The 20,711-nt window shown below is 46.3% G+C and overlaps 1 protein-coding gene across 3 annotated transcripts in view; it reads right to left on the bottom strand.

The window, feature by feature from the left end:
• The window catches only part of EHMT1 (euchromatic histone lysine methyltransferase 1), a 168,455-nt gene extending 159,314 nt beyond the window's left edge, over positions 1 to 9,141 (bottom strand). The window contains exons 1-2 of one of the 3 annotated variants that reach the window (XM_084649797.1): positions 8,993 to 9,141; positions 1,310 to 1,471 (exon numbers count right to left, since the gene is read on the bottom strand). The gene's annotated coding sequence lies outside the window, so the exon portion shown is untranslated. Of the gene's footprint in view, positions 1 to 1,309; positions 1,898 to 8,223; positions 8,314 to 8,992 lie in introns of those variants that run through there. The other 2 variants (XM_084649795.1, XM_084649796.1) reach the window with 2 other exon arrangements.
• Between the last annotated feature and the right edge of the window lie 11,570 nt (positions 9,142 to 20,711).

Raw genomic sequence — 20,711 nt, 5'->3', positions numbered from 1 at the left:
TTACTTGACATTTCTCAACATGGCGTAGCAATAGCCATTTACCTGCCTATAATCCTAGTCTATCCAAGTCAATCTGAATCTGGTTGCCTACTGCCTCTGCACTGATTTCCTCCCTAGCTGTCCGTCTGCAACTTTCCTCCCGTTATTGCGTGCTGCTTCTTCCAGACTATTGATATGCAAACAGAACTAGGCCTGAATGCACTGATTTACCATTCCAATCCACTTGCCGTCCCCGCTTACCGCTCATCACTGCCCTTGAGAAATCCCCCTGGCAAAGACACTGAAAGGGGTGAATTTAGTATTGAATGGCCTGTCTTTACCCTCCATCCAGTTCCTTATCCACACAAGTAGATTCTTATCCACTCCCAGTATCATACATGCTCATCTTGTTCAGTAGTTATCTGTGCGTTATATCAGAGCAGCAAGGAATCCTCTGCAATGTCTCATCCCATGGAACCAAACTATATTCAAATTTAGACTCAGACAAAATCATGTAATATAGAAGCAAACTGCAGGATGGTAAGGAGGGGCCCAAAATATAGCCTTAAGAATGCAAGCAGTCCTCCCAGAAGAATATTTCTCACTTGTTGGAGGGTTTATCAGACCTCCTAGGCTCTGTCTTGATGGGCATAAAGGGGGCTTTCTTCAATCTTGTTTGCTCAATTGAATTAGCTTAAAGTAATTAAAAAGCCCTCTTTTAATGCTCCTTAATACACAAGCTAACACATCTGAACTCATATTAGCTGAATTTATTGTAGCTTTGGGGTTGTCTACATGGGCAGAAAAGGGTGCTAGCTTAACATGATTAAAGGCTCATTGGGAGCATCCACACTAGGAAAAAAGGTGTAGCACCTAACATAGACAAGGCAGTTGGTAGTTTTCATGCGTGTTAGCGGATAAGCAAACCCAAGGCATCCCCACAGAGTTTACCGTGACATGCTAACATGTGCGAAAACTACCAACTGCTTTGTCCACATTAGGTTTATTTACCACGTTAGCTAACATGTGGTAAACAAACAAACAAAAAGACAGAACACCTTTTTTTCCCCTAGTGAAGACTAAAACCTCTGAAGCTGGATTAACTGGCCACATTTTAGCCTGGAGCGGGGCTAACGTGGCTGCAAACACACCCATTTTTTCCTGTGTAGAGGAGCTCACACTGGCTTACTGTTAAGCTAACTCTACTGAGTTAACACAATTGAAGAAAACATTTTTTTTTTTGCCCATCAAGTCATGGCCTTCTGGATCACTCATGTGAAAAAGAGAGAGAGGAATTTAAAATGCAAGAGGTTTTCTTATTTTAACTTACCTGAAGCAGCTTATGTGTTAAAAGTAATGGGCCCAGGCAAGCACAGCAGAGAACTCTCCTCACTTATGAGCCAGGGATCCTGAGAGGAAATCAGCCATCAGGAGTAACTGAGAAGAGGAGGCAGAGCAGGGCAGGACTTAAAGAACGACGTCACCTGCAAAACTGAAAGTGGGAAACTCTGAGGAAGTCACTTAGGTGGAGTGGTTTCTCATTCTGCCCAGAGCTCTTCCTGCATCCCTACACTCAATAGCCTATTACAGTATTGTCCTTCCAGCCAGGAGCCAGGGAACAGAAACCCTACTGGAGCCAGTAAATGCTGTCCCTTAATCCACAACACAAAGTATTTCCAGGGGCTGATGAGAGAGCACACCCAACTCTTGCTGGCTCAGGGGTTAAGAGCAAGGCTCAAAGCCCAGCAGAGTCTTATCACTGAGCCACGTTTTCAAATGTGCTCAGCATGTTGGTGCTCTGTTGAAAAGCTAGCCAGGATGTCACAACAGGAGCCATGGGTATCGAGTTCCTCGGACAGTCTGGTCCCAATGGTGGATGCTGAGCACTTGAGAATCTGGCCCTATGGGGTTGGCTTGTCATCCATCATCTGTAAAGATAAAAGCATCTCCAGAAAAAAGATCTTACTGATGAACAGATAAAAGAAGAAAAAATCATTTCTAACTAGAGCTGGTTTATTGAAAGCACAGAAACCAGACACCAATTTTCACAGAAATTTCTCTAGACCCAGGAGAAACTGCATCATTGTTTGGAATCTACTTGATTTCAAGCTTACTTAAGGGCTACTCCTCCAAGGTGAAAACTGCAGAACCTGTTGGTGACTGTATCACACAACAGATGGGCCAGCAGCTTTGTTCATCAACAGACCTTGGGAAGACATGCCTTGATTAGCAAACTGACACAACCCTGACACAGATGTCGGGGGGGGGACGGACATACCCCACTTCTTATTCATCACAGATAAAATGCACCCCTTTGGGGCTTTGCCTGGGCCCCATGTACTGTGGGGGAGCTTTATCCCAAGTTATCAGTTTAGAAAGGGCACATTTCCAAAAGACCCAGGGCTTGAGGTTCTTCTCACTCATGCTGGCACAAATCCAGAGTATCTCCACCAAACTCAATGAACCTGCAGCTGCGCTGGGGTAAAATTGGTGAGAGCAAGAAGTGAGTCAGGTCCCCAAGCTTTAATCTTCAGCATGCTGTTGACTCTAAGGTCTAAGACCTAAAGAATCAAACTAACCTTATATTAAAACCTGTAATGAACAAAAATCATCTGCAGGAGCAGTAAAGAAGGCAGGTATCTCCTGTGTGGGTCCTGTCTGTATCATACTTGCAGCACAGTTAATTAACTAGACTCTCAACCATTAGCTACCATATAGATGAACTACTCTACGTATAAAAACTGAGGGTATGTCTACACTCCAGACACTACAGGGGCACAGATACGGTTCTACAGATAGGTCTCAAAATGCAGCTGTAAACAGGGAGTCATTATTGAGTGTGTGTGTTTCCAATGGGTTCCTGCAGGGATCAGTTCTTGGCCCTACACTATTTATCATTTTTATTAATGATCTGGAAGAAAACATAAAATCATCACTGATCAACTTTGCAGATGGTACAAAAATTGGATGAGTGGTAAATAATGGAGAGGACAGGTCATTGATTCCGAGTGATCTAGAGTGCTTGGTAAACTGGGTGCAAGAAAACAATATGCGTTTAAATATGGCTAAATGTAAATGTATCCATCAAGGAACAAAGAAGGTAGGCCATACTTACAGGATGGGGGATTCTATCCTAGGGAGTGGTGACTCTGAAAAAGATTTGGGGGTTGTGGTGTGGTGGATAATCAGCTGCACATGACCTCCCACTGTGCTGTTGTGGCCAAAAAGCTAATGTGATCCTGGAATGCGTAAACAGGGAAATCTCAGGTAGGAGTGGAGAGGTTATTTTACCTTTGTACATGGCACTGGGGCGACCCCTGCTAAAATTCCGCATCCAGTTCTAGTGCCCACAATTCAAGAAGAATGTTGATAAATTAAAGAGGGTTCAGAGAAGAGCCACAAGAATGATTAAAGGATTGGAAACCCTGCCTTGAGGTGACAGACTCAAGGAGCTCAATCTATTTAGCTTAACAAACAGAAGATTAAGGGGTGACTTGATTACAGTCGATAAGTACCTACACAGGGAACAAATATTTAATAATGAGCTCTTCAGTCTAGTCGAGAAAGGTATAATACAATCCAATGGCTGGAAGATGAAGCTAGACAAATTCAGACTGGAAGTAAGGTGTAAATTTTTAACAGTGAGGGTAATTAACCATTGGAACAATTTCCCAAGGGTTGTGGTGGATTCTCCATCACCGACAATTTTTAAATCAAGATTGGTTGTTTTTCTAGAAGATCTGTTCTCTGAATTATTTTGGAGACATTCTCTGGCCTGTGTTATACAGTAGGTCACACTAGATGATCACAATGGTCCCGTCCAGCCTCAGAATCTATGAATCCCAACCTGTATGGCTTGCCACAAGGTATAAGTCACTGCAGAACAAGCCTGCCTTTCAGTGCTTAGGTTGGTGCTAAATACTGATTTCTGCCCCCAGCCTCAGCACAGGCTTCATTACTCTAGACATTTTTCCCTAGAGTTAACGGATTGCCATTTAACTTGAGGTACTTAACATGTTTGTAAAGTCTGGTGTGGACACTGCTCACGTGTTTGGTGTAGATTACAAATGCTTATTCTTTACGTAGGGTAGATCAGACATGTCCTGTTTTCTGAGCACAAAGCTCACACAGGAAAGAACAAACCACGTCTCTTGGCCACAACACAATTCCCCAATCCCACTCAGTTTCTTCGCTAAGGTGCTTACCTCCCGTGTAAAGTGCTGGGAGATCTACTAAGGACAAGCGCTATATAAGAGCTAAGTGTTATTGTTATTATCTGGCAATACAAACTGATCATGGGATGACGGAGAAGGATCTGACAGTCCTGGCTTTACCATTCCAGTTGCAGGATGTAAGGGCTACTCCTCCTACGGGCTAGCCTTTACAAACCAAACTGCTAGCCTCTAGTCTAAAAATCTACATCAGTTTCCAATATTCTGCCCTGATTTATATGCACTCCATCCCCATTGATGTCAGTGGGGTTACATATGGTATAAATCAGGGGAGAATCTGGTCCCTAAACTTCTTGGAGCTGGGAGGGACAAAGGGGGAGGAAAGACTAAACTATGAGAGTGATCTAAATAACTCATCGTTTCCCCTCCACCCTCCATGTCCCACTGATGTGTCTGTAGATATTAAGCCAATGCCTTCAGAGGAATAATACTCAATAGTTTCTCCAGATAATTGTATATGAAATAACCCCTCAGCCAAGATCCTTGGAGATTTTTCCCACAGTATATGTACATTTTTATTTGCAAGACTAAACTATATATAAAGAGTTCATGGGGAAAGAGCCCTTGGTTACAACCATGCAGTGCCACATCAATCAACCACTGTAGCTGAAGGCAGAATTTGGTGTATTAAAATATGGAATTGCCTGGATACTAACTCTTAAATCACACAGCAAGATTAATACCTGATCCCCTTTAAAAGCCCTACGGTTATTACTCACATGAATAAGAGCAGCAGGATCAGGCCTCTAGACTGCAATTGTGACTGAATATGATGTATATGGTCCTTACTTGAGCAAAATGCCTATTGAAGTTAAGAAGGCTTTCCCTGAGTAAGAAATTCAAGATCTCACCTGACAAGCGTTTAGATTGAGCGTTCCACCTTCGAACTATTTTACAAAGAACTGCTAATGTTACCATCTGTGTAACGCTGCCACAAACGTCATCCCACATGGGGCTGAAATTCCTTCTGCCACACTGCAGTATTTTGAATATAGGATTAAACCAGAAAGCTGTGAAATGTTATAGCATATACTACTGCATACCTGTAACGTCAGGTGCAGCCAGGCTGTGGGAGGATACTGATCATTAACTGTGCAGCAGCTATTTGTATCCAGTTGATATATAAAATATACAATAGTATTATTATCCTGTCTGTTCTCCTGTGCATGTCCTCTTGTTCACTGCTGCAACTGTTTATTCCTTACTTCAGTGCAACTTGTATATTCTGAAACTATGTTCAAAAAGAAAGCTTGGGAGAAAGTCTTAGTCTTGCATTTGGTAGCAAAGCAAGCAAAAGGCATCTTCGCTCAATGTGATGCCTGTATTTCTTTACTGGGACATTTAGAGTTATGAATCTGTGTAATCTTTGGGGATATTTAGAGCTATGAATCTGATGACTAATTGCCATCATGTGGTGAGGGTAGCTGGCAAACACCACTTCCTTCAGGGATTTTGGATCCGAATTTGATAAATTCCCTAGCATTTCAGACTCGGTGCATTTCAAACTACTGAACGTGAGTGTTGAGTCAAAACAAAATCTTCATGGATGGAACCTTTATGTTCTGAATTCACTATCTCTGACAAAGTCCCAGTACATTTCATCTTCCAAAGTGTGTCACAACCTCCAACCCCATTTATGACCTAGGGGGCTCTCCGGTCCTTCAGCATCACCTTTTTCTGATCAACATAACCTTGACTGTCGAGGCTGCTGCACCAACTCAGACTTTAAGGCCAGAAGGGACCATCGTGAACATCTAGTCCCACCTCCTGCACATTGCAGGTCACAGAACCTCACCCACCCACTCCTGTAATAGATCCATACCCTCTAGCTGAGTTACTGACAGTCCTCAAATCATGATTTAAAGACTTCAAGTTACAGAGAATCCACCATTTACACTAGTTTAAACCGGCAAGTGACCCATGCCCCACCCTGCAGAGGAAGGAAAAAATTTAAAAAACAGGATCTCTGCCAATCTTAACCCAGGGGAAAATTCCTTCCCGACCCCAAATATGGTGATCCGTTAGGCCCTGAGCATCTGGGCAAGACCCTGCAGCCAGACACCGGGGAAAGAATTCTCTGTAGTAACCAGGAGCCCTCCTCATCTAAACTACTGCCAAGCAGGCAAAGGAAAAGGAAAAGGATGCCAGTTGATACACACTCAGCAACCAAAGAGCAGCCTGGAATCTCCTTCATTTTCATGGAACCCTTAAAAGTTCCTAGGCCCAAAAAGTAGTTTTCCCCAATGGAAAATTTGCCGACCCAACTCCCCACAGTCCCATCACCCCCACTCCAGCTCAAGATGCCAACTTCTGCTCTTTTTGAAGGCTCATTTTCCTCACTGTAATCTGGAATGAGCCTGTTTAATAAAAATGTATTTCCTTTTCACCACCTCCAACTTCACTTGTTTAAGAGGGTTGTATTGATTCTAAATGCATCCCTCCAAAATCTCCACACATCCTATAACTGAGGTGAGTGGATGGTAATGAAACACCACCCCCTTGATTAATTGGTTGTGCATGTGCGGGGGGTTATGTTGTACTCATTGGTTAAGTTGGAAGAAGAAGAAAATTTTATATTGATTTCAATGTGCAGGGGAGGGCAGAGCAAAAGAGTATTGACACAGTACCCTCCGAGTTACTTGGGACTGCGGTGAAACTGATACATTAGTCACAAGGTTATTTTGGGGGGAGAGGGAGCTGGTCTTGAGAGAAGCCCTGAATGTGTGCATATGAGGAGGGTAAGTGCCTATCAGCTGTCACCACTGGAGTGGGGGAATCATCTCCCCCTCTAGCGAGTGCTTAAAATCCCAACAGTGAATAAGAAACAGACAATCAATCTTCCTTTCATAACTACCCACTGGGGCCCACACCATGCAGCTCCCTAGTGATCTCTGGGGTTAATGCATCCCCAGGACTCATTCCTCTTGCCAGGACAGGGCCCTCAGAAGCTGCCCCCCCCCCCCCGTGTCAGTAGGTGATGGGTGTGGGGGGGATGGTGCTTGAGGCCCACATGTGATTAAGCAGCCCGCTGTCAAAGTCACCGGTTCAGCACCCTTCAGCGCGGCGCCCGCGGGTTTTACGAAAACCAGGGCGACGAGCCGCTTCTTACAAAGCTGGCCAAGGTGGGACAGGGCTCAGCACAGGGGTCAGGGACACACAGTCACCCTAAAAGGCGGAGGCTCCCCCCATCCCTCCACTTACAGCCCTCCCCAGCTTCCATGGTTCACGCCCCACCCCCAGGAGCCGCGCATGGCTTGTCCCCCGTGGAAGGCTTTGCACCTCGGCTTTCGGGGGGGGGGACCACCTGGCAAACGGGTCTCCGGGGCCAGTGACCCCGGCACCCAGAGACCCCCATGGGGCCAGTAACGGCCCCATGGGGCCCCTGATCCCCATGGGGCCAATGATGCTCATGGGGCCCCTGATCCCCATGGGGCCGCCGAGCCCCGCGGACCCCCAGGCCGGCTCGGAGGGGGACCGGCCCCTCGCGCGCCCCGCCCCCTGCCCGGCTCATCCCCGCCCCGGGGGCCCGGGGCACTGAATGGCTCATAACACCCCGCACGGGGCCCTGCCCCCTGAGCGGCCCAGAGGAGCCTCGGGCCCGGGACCCTGAGGGAGCCACACGGCCCCCGCGGCGCTCACCCCCCCCCCCACGGCCAGCGCGGGCCCCGGACGCTGCCGGGCTCAGTGCCACCTCTGCCCGGCTCACGGCCACGTGGGCCCCGGAACCTGCCTGGCGGCTGCCCATCAGGGGCCCCGGCACCTGCATGGCCCATACCACTCGCTCGCCGGGGAGGGGTGTGAGTTATACGGAGTCCCGTGCCCCCCCCCACAATGGCAGCAGCTCCCACATTCTTCCCCTCAGCGCGAAGTTGGACTGAACCATGGGGCGGGCGGGGGACAGGGCCCCTCCTCTCCTCCCACAGAGCCTGTTTGGCCCTGGGTGATACCACTTAACCCCCCTCCCCGCCTTCTCCCCCGCCCGGGGTAGATGGACGCTGCCGCTCTCACTCACCTCGGTATCCACAGTGGCCATGGCCGGAGGGAGGGAGCGGCGCCCCGGAGCCTAGCCCCGCCCCTTCGGCGGCGCCTCACGCCTCGGCTCCTCCCCCTCCCCAGATTCTTCTCAATGGAGCACCTCCGTGAGCCACCACGCATGCGCCGAACATCATGGCGGCACCCATACCCTATCCTCCCCTTCCCTCCCCCCCCGGTACCGCGTAGCGTCATGGCGGCTCCCAGGCGTGCTGGTTCCGTACAGCTCCGGGCACACGGGCGGCCGCGGCGCGCTCGGGCGCCGGGACCCAGAGGCGGGTCCGAGCAGCGGCCGCGGGGAGCGGAATCCAGCCCCTTTCACCTGACCCGGCGATTCAGCCCGTGTCTGTGCCCCTTTTGCCCCGCCCGTCTTACCGCGGCCGGGCTGCCGTTCCCGGAGCCCCGCCCGCCTGCCCGCCCGCCCCGGCTCCGCTCTCCAGCGGGGCCCGCAGCCGCGGCCTCCCCCGCCCGTGCCCCCGGGGCTGGACGTGCCCCCGCCCGCCTCCGCTTCCCGCCCAAGCCTCGCCCGGGTGCCGGGGGGGCCCGGCCGCCCTCTGCCCCCGAGAAACCGGGGGGTGCAAGTGGCGAGGAAGTCTGTGGGGGAGGGGGGGCTGCGGCTGCGACTCCAGCAGAAGGAACTCTGCACCGGGAAAGACAATTTGGGGCAGTTTAAAAACAAAACAAAACAAAACTTCCTCAGGTGAAGGGAATTTGCTGCATGTGTTTCCACGAGACATTCAAAACCTTACCCCGGATTTCCCTCCGCCTTGCCCTAGGCTCGTATCGAACCCTCCACCGCGCTGCAAATGCCCGCGCGCGCGCTCGGGGGCTGCATTGCCCCCGCCAGGCTGAAGGGCGTTAAACGAGGTAGCGGACTGGGCAGCCGGGCCCCCGGACAACCAGCCACTTCTCGGGGGGAAGGGAGGAAACCACCCAGCATGCCGCCTGACAGCCAGGTCCTCCACTCCGGCCAAGGGACTGTTAATGGGCCACGCTGAGCATAATCAAAAGAGCACAGGAATGTATATTTCATTGGCTGCTGAGGGCATTTATGAGGAACGGGCGACCACCCCAGTCAAGTGCCTTCCGCCATCATGTCTCTTGTGATGCTTTCTGACAAGTCTCCAGGTACATGGCATTCGCTTCGCTTTTCAGACAAAGGTGCTCTGTTATTTAATCATAAAGCGAGTAGGGCCCAGATCCAAGTTCTGAGCAATACTGGGTGCTGTTGCTTTCCCTGTGAGCACCACAAAATGGCCCAGGCCAAGATTTTCCCTTTGGGCTCCTAAATCTGTATTTAGGTGCTCAAATAAGTGGACAGATTTTCAAAAGTAAGGAGCAGTTTCCGTTGAAGTCAATAAGGGAAAGACGTCTGGTATAAAGCAGCTAAAAGAAACAAACAGTAACTGGAGAATCTTGGTGCCTTCAGGATCATTATTTTTTCAAATCATAAATGTTAATGTTTATGATTTCACAGCAGGGCTTTCCTAGGACACTAGATGCTCAGAATTCTTTTCTGTACGGAGCTGGGTTTTGATTTTTCTAGAAGAAAAATCAATCCTATCTCATGCCTGCTGCATATAATAAAGTGTCTTAGGATGGAAAATTACCAACATTCCTTGTAAAAGCAAAGTCTGGTGGTGTGTTTCTGTGTGGGTGAGAGTGGGAAAATCCATTAATTTTTAACCCAGTACAGATGTGTTAATGTCTCTGGCTAATAAAAGTCTCTCCAATTCAAAAATATTTTAGAATTATCTTTCAGAGTAACAGCCGTGTTAGTCTGTATTCGCAAAAAGAAAAGGAGTACTTGTGGCACCTTAGAGACTAACCAATTTATTTGAGCATGAGCTTTCGTGAGCTACAGCTCACTTCATTAGCTTTGCACGGTGACAGATTACAGAGTGGTAGCCGTGTTAGTCTGTATCAGCAAAAACAAGGAGGGGTTTTTGTGGCACCTTTAGAGACTAACAAATTTATTTGGGCATAAGCTTTCGTGGCATGCATTTGATGAAGTGGGTTCTAGCCCACGAAAGCTTATGCCCAAATAAATTTGTTCGTCTCTAAGGTGCCACAAGGACTCCTCGTTGTTTTTGCTAGTATTAGCTGTTCTTTTAGCTGATGGTGTCCAGCAGCGGGGTGCTAAGAGCTAAACAAAAGCTACCACCTATTAAAATCAGAAAATTCTTTTCTGCCCTTCAGGACGGTTCCCCTATCCTTTTGTCAAAGCCTGAGAAGATTGAACCTTTGCAAAATCCCCTCCAGCCTTCTCCCTCCCCCACAATTTTTTTTTTCTTTTTAAAGAGTGGGTGAAATATATTAATAGCTTTTTCTGAAGAAAGATATAGAATTGCTCAAAAAAATCCACACACCATTTCAGGACCAGAGGGGTGTTGAATAAGATTTTCACCTGCATTTGTCACATTCTCCACAATGGTGGTGTGAAAGTCCCAGAGTTAGCAGCCCTCCTGCTGGGAATACCTGAAAGGAATCCCCTAATCCACAGAATTGTAAATCCACTAATGTGAAACAATTAATTCTTTTACAAGTATTGGACAAGGACACTTCAGGCTCTGTAAATAGGGGAATAAATACTATAAATTTAACAGCTGAATTAGCTCATTGGGCCTGATTCTGATCTTCCTAACAATAGAAATCAACAAAGTAACACCAGTGACAAACTATGAGAGGGGATAGCAGATTCAGCCCCTTGAGTTCCCCTGTTGTATGAAGAAGTCTCTTTTTCTGAGGGCACTCCAATTTTATGAAGTCAGAAATATCAAAGCGCATTGATTTGAATTTACACATACATCAGCTGCCTCAGGAAACAATATTCCCCTCCCTTGCCCCAAAAATTAATTGATTTCTTAGAGCCTGCAACCCATTGGGGGCTGGGAGGTTTGCTCCATTGTGCAGCCAAAGCGAAGGAGTGGCAATATTGCGTTGATGCTTCTGTTTGTCTTTGGCAGATGGTGAGGTTCTCTGTGTATTGCTATTATTATATATTTGTTTCATGGTAGCATCTGAGCCCTAGTTACCAACCAGGACCTCATTGTGCTTAGGTGCTGTACAAACCCAGAACAAAAAGATAGTCACTGCCCTGTGTGTTTATTCTCTTTACACCTTTGCATAGCTTGTGCTTTGGCCACTTATCAGGTTATGCATCAAATTAGAAGCTTATCATGGGCCTCTGAACTGTAACCGGCAGTGCTGAGTGAATGGTTTGATTTGTACAGTATAGAACTAAATTAATTTAAAAACACAAAAACCCAGACCTACCACCTCCACTTTTCCGGGAGCTGTTGATCTCCAGTACAGGTTGCTCACTAGAGCGGGGTGTAACCAATAACATGCAAATTGTGACTCACTTGTGGGGTGATGCAGAGTCAGGGCTTATGGTCCAAGGTAAGGGCCCTTTGCAACATTCTGAACTCTGACTCCCACTTGAAACCTCCTCTCGCTTCCCCACCGCAAAGTTCAGGAGTGTTAGAATGCGGAATGGGCCCCTCTCTATTAGTCATCTTTGTCCCCCTGTTCCATCTCTTCACACTACCTCTATGCTCTTTCAGGGATGAAGAATGAGCAGGTACCTGTCCCTGTGACTGCTGCCATTCTGTCACTGAGTTATGATGTGAAACAAACATAAGCCAACAACAGACTCAGGAGAATCCCATTTTCTTTTTCTTGTATCCTCTCCTAAACATCTCAGTTTGAACTTATCTGGCCATCTGATCTCACCAAGAATTCACTGGGAGAGGAGAGGGCATTAAAGGCAAGCAGCTCTTTGTGTGTCTGGCTTTCTCCCTTTCCCTTAAGAAACTCCCCATGAATCTTGACAGGTTTCAGAGTAGCAGAAAGAACAGAAGTACTTGTGGCACCTTAGAGACCTACAAATTTCACAGTTCCCTTTTTACCCTGCACAAGAGAAACTGGCATCTTCTTAATGTAGTAGGTGTTTACACAACAGGGTTGCTCTATCCAAAATAAGTAGCTCTAGAGGAGTGGTTTTCAACCAGAGGTCCACAGACTATGTCTAAGATTTCCAAAGGCGTCTTCGCCTCCATTTGAAATTTTTTAGGGATCCACAAGTGAAAAAAGGTTGAAAACCACTGCTGTAGAGCATTGGTTGGGTAGGGCTTGCACAGAAATTGCACCAGTTTCATTAAAGGTCAAGTGATTGAGTGAAACTGATGCAACTGGGTGTGTAGACCAGGACTTGGCATTATAGGGACAAATTCTTTCCTATGTGTGTGTCTACAATTGTGTTAAAAGGGCACACTCCAGATTTATCCCAGGGTTGCTAAGAGCATGATTGGGTCCACGTTTTCCACCATGATAATGAAAACATTTCTGTAGAATTTAGATATGTCTTGGTAACAAAGTAAGGGATACGTTTGTTTGTGAATTTGTCTGATGAAACTTAAGAAGACCAGAAAGATGATGCACCTGTTGGAATTTAACTCAACAGCCAACAATATGCTCTTCTTGTCTGTGTTGGGTACACAGAGTTCCAAAGCTTTTGATTCAAGAAAGAATTGTTCAAACCTGAGTCCTCTGGCCCGTTGCTTGTTTGAGTGAAATCCCAGGTTGAACTCAAGTGTTGAAAGATACAGGCAGATTTTCAGTTTTTCCCAATTTGGGGTGCTGCAATTTTGGGGTTTCCACACTGAGATGTCTTCTGCTTGATTTTCTGTGGTGCAGAGGACTCCTTAATTCCCTAAAATGCACCTCTGAAAATTGGTCCCTAGGCCAGTTGTACCTTACAGACTTCTGCTGGCATAGCGAGAATAGTCAAGGGTGAGAAGAGGTCTGATCCTGACTGACACAGCTTTGCTGGCAGAAGTCCCTAGTGTAGGTGCAGTTGTCTTGGCAGAGCTGCACTTTTACCGGTAGAGCCAGTTTTACTCCTGGGGGTGGTTTTACTAAACTTGTACAAAGCACAGCTTTGTACGTATAAGCTAAATACTGGGAGCACTTTGTGGATGTAACTATACCAGTGAAGTGCTCCCAGTGTAAGCATGGCCTAAGGTGTCTTAAGTAGAGCACTCAAAACTGGAGACACCTGAAATCTGTAAACATTTTGTCCTGAAATGAATAACTGCGTTTTCAGGGGCAGGTTCGTGCAATTCCTGTCCCAAAACTGCAGCAGTTTACTCAGTTGCTTCTTCCACCTTTTTAATGTGAACTTGGTATTGCAGGAAGCAGAGGTTCCTGAATTGCCAAAGCACTGGGTGTGTTTTGATGGGGCCCTTGCCTTTTCTGGTAGCAAGAGGCTCTTTATTCTTTGGGTCTGGGAGATGCAGACGGTGCCCATAGGCAGGGATAGACACCATGACATAGATCATCAGAGAGAAGGGCATCTGTGCTTCCAGAAACAGGAGGTAAAGAAAGGAGCAGGCTGGAAATGAAGATGACTCCTAGCTCTGCACCTGCCTGAATACTGCTGCAGGATTTCCCCCTCTGATTTTGGTGTGTGGTGGTAAATCCCCTAACAGTCTTTCTAAAACCCCCAGAGCAACCCCCGTGCCTTCCAGGAGCAGCTCAAACAAAGCCAGGAAAAGGGGAGAAAAGGGATATATTCTCCTTCTCACCTTGTCATTTCCATGGGGGGGCGGGCTCAGCAAAAGCAGAACTGGTATGGAATACTAAGTGATCACCCCTCAATAGTCTACAGCTGGGTCTGCTTCCACTGAGTCCAAAGTAGAAATGGCTCAGCCAGGAAGGAAACTTATCAGGCTGCTTGTTTCATGTGTTTCAAATGTGCCACCCAAAGGGAACAGCTGAAAACAAAAATCAGATGGGAGTGTTCAATAGAACCATATCCTGTGCTTCTCTGGGATCCTTCGATAAAATGTGCTGAACTGCTTCACCACATTAAGGGGTAAAGAGTCACAGCCCCCTAGACAAGGAGATATCGTATCCTATTTTTTAGATGGAGCAATTGAGGCACAGACAGGTTAAGTGATTTGCCCAAGGTCACACAATGAGTCAGAAATAGAGACAAGGATAGAGCCAGGAGTCTTAACTCCAAGGCTCCCTGCTCTAATCACTAGACCAGTCTGCCTTCTACTATTTATAGCTCGAGGCAGATCCGAATGTTCTCTCTATTCCATGTGGGTGGGAGGGTCCTATGTGTTTGGGAAACATAAGCCCTCCAAAATCCCCTCCCTAATCCAAGACTGGCAGGGGGGCCACACTCCAGGCATCAGTCTTCCCAGGGTAGGTCTCCATACAGGGTCTAGCTTGAAGCCCAATGCGGGGCTATTTCCCAGCCTCTGGAGGAGTTTCTCTTTGTCTGAATACCGCTGTGCCAGAGGACTAGGGATGACATCGGGCCCTGGCTCACAGTGATATTTCTGTAGGTCAGTTATATTGCTTTTAGAATGCACTGGATCATATCAAAAAGGCAGGTATGGGGAAAACAGCCCAGGGCCCTTTCCACAAGTTTACTTGCTTACCCCCGCCACAAATCAGCAGCTCTGAGCACCATCGCTCTGGCCATGAGCTGATCATATGAGTCACATCCAGCCTCTGATGGCAGGTTTGGGGTTCTGCTGCCCCTTCTTGACAGCGCTCATGTCCTTTTCCCCCAGGATCCGCCATTTCAAAGAGACATAAAAGGCAAACTCAGAAGGCTTTGCAACTCCCACTGGGTAGACTCTGGGTTTTTGCATTGAACGGACGTGTAAGTAGGCCTGTCATATACCACACAGCGGTGCATCATCCCTTGGCTTCTGCTTTCCCCTCCACCGCCTTGCTGGCACACTGAAGAATCCGAAGCAAACGGGCTGAAGGAGAGAGGAAAAAGCAAGCCACGGATCCTTTGCAGAACACAAGATGCACAAAAGCAGAAGGCCACAGGCCGGAGCGCCCCAGCCTAACTAGGCCACGCAGCCCCATGCAGGAGGGGAAGCAGAGATGAGAGGCAGGCTGCTGCCACCCCATGGCAGCACAGCAGAACGAGCAGGGAAGGCTGCAGTCAAAATAAAAGTCCTTCCCTCCCCACACCTTATTGCAACTGGCTGGAGAACAGGCCTGAGCGTTGCCAGCAATCCCTCCAGAGCAGGGACCCAAGGAGTGGCGCAAAAAAGGGTGGGAGCCTAAGAGAAAGGAGCGGCTGGAGGGCAGTTGCTGCTGTCTTTAAAGGGAAGGCAATCCCCAGGGCTCTGCTTCTTCCCTGGCCTAAGAACCCAGTGTAGACCAGGAGCTGTAGTGCACCAGGAAGTGGGGCTTTGTGCATGTGTAGAAATACTCTCTTGCAAAGGATGCTTGGTTTACAGGGATTTTAATACCTCCTTGCAGTGCAAGTGGACTGGGCGCATGGATCCGGAGGGCTCACTCTTTGCTCAGCCCCTAGAGAACCATGAGCTTCCTAACACACGCTTCAGCACACCCATTGTCTTTTGTTCTCTAAGAGAGGGACATGGAGCCTTAATTACCTGACAGCTGTCAGTTCCGCCTTTGCTGTGCAAGGGGAGAGGGAGGAGAAGGGAAGCCAGCTGAGAATCAATGCAAATTGAGGCTAAAAGTGGAACCTGCCGGATACTGTATGTGTCTGATTTCCAAGAGCACAGGGGTCATCTGGTTACAATCACGGTGGGATTGTTTATGCTTCCTCCTTCTGAACAGTGTTTATGGACCTGTATGAAAGCTTCAAGGGAGGCTACAGTAAAATCGATTGAGCTGCTGGGGCCCGGGAGCAGGGGAGACAGTCTCTCCAGATTACAGACATTGATCTTTGCTATTTCTTCTTCCAAAGACCTGAGTACTCAGAATGAGCCCAATCCTACTCCCTTCAAAGTCCATAGGAGTTTTTCCATTAACTTCAACAGAAACATGTATTTCTGCATATATTCTGCACCATTCAGATCTTTGAAATGGCGGATCCTGGGGGAAAAGGACATGAGCGCTGTCAAGGAGGGGCAGCAGAACCCCAAACCTGCCATCAGAGGCTGGATGTGACTCATATGATCAGCTCATGGCCAGAGCGATGGTGCTCAGAGCTGCTGATTTGTGGCGGGGGTAAGCGACCAAACCTGTGGAAAGGGCCCTGGGCTGTTTTCCCCATACCTGCCTGTTTGGTATGATCCAGTGCATTCTAAAAGCAATATAATTGACCTGCAGAAATATCATTGTGAGCCAGGGCCAGATGTCATCCCTAGCCGGTCTGGGATCCAATAACCATTTGTCTGCTTCCGGTCTTATTACCAGATAGAGCTCCTTCATCATGTTATTGGCTCTATAGAACTCTCTCTCCTCCCCCGCCCCCACAACTCTCAGAGCTTGTAGGTATTTAACACAGGGACTTATCTTATTCGGGTGCCCTGTGGCTTGCAAGGCACCTGGTCACCTTTGGTTCTTATCTCATTATGTAGGCCCAATAGGATCTTGCAGGTACCAGACTCTTCTGCCACTCCCCAAAGCAGAGCATCTTCCAAAGACAATTCTCTGTGAAAGAAGCATGCAACAGGGGTCTGTCCAGCCTCGTCCAGAGGGACATGTTTATGTCAAAATTAATCAAGGAACCAAAGGATACACAGCAAAGACATTCTTGAATGGCCTCTACACCAATGTTACAAGCCTGGGAGTCAAACAAGAGGAAATGGACTTGCTCATTTATGAGTCTAAATTCGATCTAGTTGGTATTATTGAAACCTGGTGTAATGAATCGCACTATTGAAGTGTTAAAAATCAATGTTTGTAACCTATTTAGGAAGGATAGAGTGGGAAAAGGGGGAATGGCACTCTACATCAAAAAAAGGCATTCCCTGTTTCTTAGTCACTGATAACTCAAAAGATAGTGATCTTGAAGGCTTATGAATCAGTGTCCTAACAGATAAAGCACAAGCGGGGTGAGGTGGGGGGGTCTCAGTTGGTGTTTGCTACAGACCAAATCATGCTAGGGAACAGGATGACCTATCTAACATGTGTAGGGGAAAAAAGCTGTGTGATCACTTCTATTTGAGTGACATATGCTGGAGATCTCATGCTGCCAGTATGAAGACATCCTCAGAATTTCTAAACACTATCTTAACTCCAGAAGTGTTGCAGCCAATACAAGGAATTCTTGTCCTCACAGATTAAGAGGAACTGATCACTGAGCTAAAAATTAATGGTAGCTTAGGTACAAGTGATCATGAAGATCACATTTATAATATGCAAGCAAAATAAAGCCCAGACCAGTAATATTTATTTGATGTTTTAATAGGGACAGTTTCACGAAGCTGAAAACAATTATGAACCAAATCTGCTGGGAGAAAGAATTTAATCAGAAAAATGTGAATGATAATTGGGAATCATTTAAGAATATGTTACTATATGGTAGTCAATAGGCAAACTGTGGGCCAAATATGGACATTTTTTAGTCACTTATTATTGTTATTGCAGTGTGAAAAATGTTCCTCTGGAGTCTGACTCTTGACTATACCTTGACTAAGAAATTTGGACCTGGACAAAAAATAATTGACTACCCCCCTACATATGGTGCCCACAAAATACAATCAAAAAGAAGACCATAGTGGTTAAGAGAACTGACCTGGTTTAGAGGGACAGTGAAAGGAACTATATAATAAATGGAAGAAGAGAGAAGTTGATAGTAATGAATATAAATCAGAAGTTAGGAATTGTAGGAAAGCAAAGGGACAAGGAGAAATCTATGGCCAGAGTTAAGGACAATAAAGAGTTTTTTAAATATATTAGGAACATAATTAATCCTGACAATGGTATTGGTCCATTACTAGATGGAAATGGTAGAATTATCAATAATAATTCAGGAAAGGCAGAAGAGTTCAATAAATATTTCTGGTCTGTATTTCAGAATCAAAACAGATGAGATAGTATTTTCATTTCATTAGTATTCTCAGCAGGATGTGAAACAGAAACTCCTAAAGCTAGAAATTTTTAAATCAACAGATCCAGAGAACTTGTATCCAAGAGTTTTAAAAGAGCTGACTGGGGAGATTTCTGGACCCTTAAAGTTGATTTTCAATAAGTCTTGGAGCACTGGGGAAATTCTAAAAGACAAGAAGAATGCTAATTTTGCGTCCGCTTTAAAAAGGGTAAATGGGATGTGTGACATTCTATACCTTGGGGGAGTGTCCTGCAACCCCATATTCCTCATTTTTATATAAGACTCCAACAGAGGAGATTGGCACAGATTTCAAGGGTGAAATCTATGTACTAAGGACTGCAATATCCAGTGGGGTGAGATAAACTGCTTAATCTAGTTGTTGCCCAGTCTAATCGGGTTGAGAGTTTAGACTCTGTGGTTATATTTTATTTATTTTGGTAACTAACTCTGACTTTTTGCCTATCACTTAATATCACATAAAACCTACCTTTTTTGTTGAGACATTTATGAGTTTGTATGAAGTGTGGGGCAAATCTGCTCAGGTGTGACAAAGGCTGGTGTATCTCCACTTTCCGTTGATGAAGTGGTTAACCAATTAATAAATCTGCATTGCTCGTCTTGAGCAGTGCTAGACAGTATATTCCTGAGGTACAAGACTGGGAGCTGGGGGTATTTGGCTGGTGCCTTTCTCTGTGTGATTCATGAGTAGCTCTGAGAGCATTCCTGCTATCTAGCTGCGTGTGGGACTCCACATGCTGTTGTGCTGAGTGATCACACTGCCTGGAGGGGTTTGCTGCTAGTCACTAGCAAGACATTGTGAGAGACAGCCCAGGCTGGAGAGAGTTCAGGGGGTACAGCAGCCCCACAGTCCCAGGCTGCACCCCAGGGGATCCCCTCACAGGATGACCTGAGTAATTATAGGTCTGACAGCCTGACATCAATCCCGGGCAAAATAATGGGGCAGCTGGTACAGGACTTGATTAATAAAGAATTAAATTAGAGTAATGTAATTAATGCAAACCAACATGGGTTTATGGAAAATAGATCCTGTCAAACTAACTTGATTTTTTTTTTTATGAGATTACAAGTTTGGTTGATAAAGGTAATAGTGTTGATGTAATAAACTTCTGGAAGGTGTTTGACTTGGTACCATGTGACATTTTGATTAAAAACTAGAATGCTATAACATTAACACAGCACACATTACACAGATTAAAAACTGGCTAACTTTTAGGTTCAAAATATAATTGTAAATGGGGAATTATCATCGAGCAGGTATGTTTCCAGTAGGGTCCAACAGGGATCAGTTCTTGGCCCACTGCTATTTAACATTTTTATCAATGACCTGGAAGGAAACACAAAAGATCACTGATAAAGTGTGCAGATGACAAAAATTGAGGGAGTAGTAAATAATGAAGAGGACGGGTCACAGTTTCAGAGCAATTGGAATCACTTGGTAAACTGGGCGCAAGAAAACAATGGGTGTTTTAATATGGCTAAATGTAAATGTATCCATCTAGGAACAAAGAATGTAGACCAAACTTGCAGGATGGGGGACTCTATCCTGGGAAGCAGTGACTCTGAAAAAGATCTGGAGGTTGTGGTGGATAATCAGCTGAACATGAACTCCCAGGGCGACTCTGTGGCCAACAGCGCTAATGTGATCCTGGGATGCATAAATGGGTAAATCTCAAATAGAAGGAGAGAGGTTACTTTACCTCTGTATTTGGCACTGCTGCGACTGCTGCTGGAATACTGTGTCCAGTTCTGATGTCCACAATTAATAAATTGGAGAGGGTTCAGAGAAGAGTCACGAGAATGATTAAAAGAATTACAAAACAAGCCTTAGTGATAAACTCCAGGAGCTCAATCTATTTAGCTTAACAAAGAGAAGAATAAGGGGCGACTTGATTACAGCCTCTAAGTACCTATAGGGGGAACAAATATTTAATAACGGGCTCTTCAGTCCAGCAGAGAAAGGTATAACAATCTAATGGCTGGAAGTTGAAGCTACACAAATTCAGACTGGATCTAAGGTGCACATTTTTAAAGGCGAGAGTAATTAACCATTGGAACAATTTACCAAGGGTTCTGGTGGATTCTCCATCACTGACAATTTTTAAATCAAGACAGGCTGTTTTTCCAAGAGATCTGCTCTATGAATTATTTTGGGGCCAGTTCTCTGGCCTGTGAGAGAGAGGAGGTCACACTAGATGATCACAATGGTCCCTTCTGGTCTTGGAATCTATTAACCCACATTTCTCTTCATTTTCAAACATTAGAAGACAGAGGCTTCTTTTTCCTACTGTGTCCCCTTCACACTTCATAAACATCTGGGGTGTTCCTTTGTGCTTCCGACAGCCCCCTTAATACTTATTTCCAAGGTAACCCCACACCTTGCCCTGTCTTTTCAAATCTCTTCTGAAATACATTTTCTTCCTTGAGTTTTTCTTTCCTGCTGCTGCTTTTTATAATTGTTACAGAGGGAAGGAGGGAGAGCTAGAGGTTAGGATAGGGGACTTAATGTGAGAACCTGTGGGTTCTATTCCCTGATCTGCCACTGACCTACTGGGTAGGCATGGCCAAGTCACTAAGGGTCAGGTTTTCCAGAGAGGTCTGGG

Source organism: Lepidochelys olivacea (assembly GCF_965140295.1).
Source record: "Lepidochelys olivacea isolate rLepOli2 genome assembly, chromosome: 16".
NCBI lineage: Eukaryota > Metazoa > Chordata > Testudines > Cheloniidae > Lepidochelys > Lepidochelys olivacea.
The sequence above is the reverse complement of the archived record's forward strand: the minus strand, read 5'-3'. Positions and strand labels throughout refer to the sequence as shown.